Here is a 451-nt window from a genome sequence, read left to right on the forward strand (position 1 = left end):
GTGCCCATTCCAAACAGGTGGGTCTCCCCACAAGGCCCAGGCAGCACAGCGCTCTGCGCAGCTCCCCGCTTCCTCAAAACCATGGACCCAAAACTACACTAGAAGCAGCGAGACCAGAATGCACCGCAAGGTGAGGATGCTCCAGCTGCTGGGAGTGAGGAAATGCAGGACTGTCATTGCAGCAACTTCTGGGGCCAGACAGAACAGCCGACTGCCCCGGGCGGCCCCGGGCGCAGGCTGCAGAGGAAACCGAGCGTGCTCCTGCAGAGCCCGCCGCGCAGCGGGGCGAGCAGGGCCACCGGGAGCACCCTCACCAGGGTGGAGAGGACATGCAGATCCAGGGGCACCCGTCCGTGCCCAGGACAGGAGACTTCAAACAGCTCTACGTGTGGAATGGCCAAGGGAAGGGGGAAGGGCCCGGCCGCTCAGCTTTAGTAGTGCCGCTGGTAGG

This window comes from Merops nubicus, unplaced genomic scaffold (genome assembly GCF_000691845.1).
Source record: "Merops nubicus isolate BGI_N331 unplaced genomic scaffold, ASM69184v1 scaffold42467, whole genome shotgun sequence".
Classification (NCBI taxonomy): domain Eukaryota; kingdom Metazoa; phylum Chordata; class Aves; order Coraciiformes; family Meropidae; genus Merops; species Merops nubicus.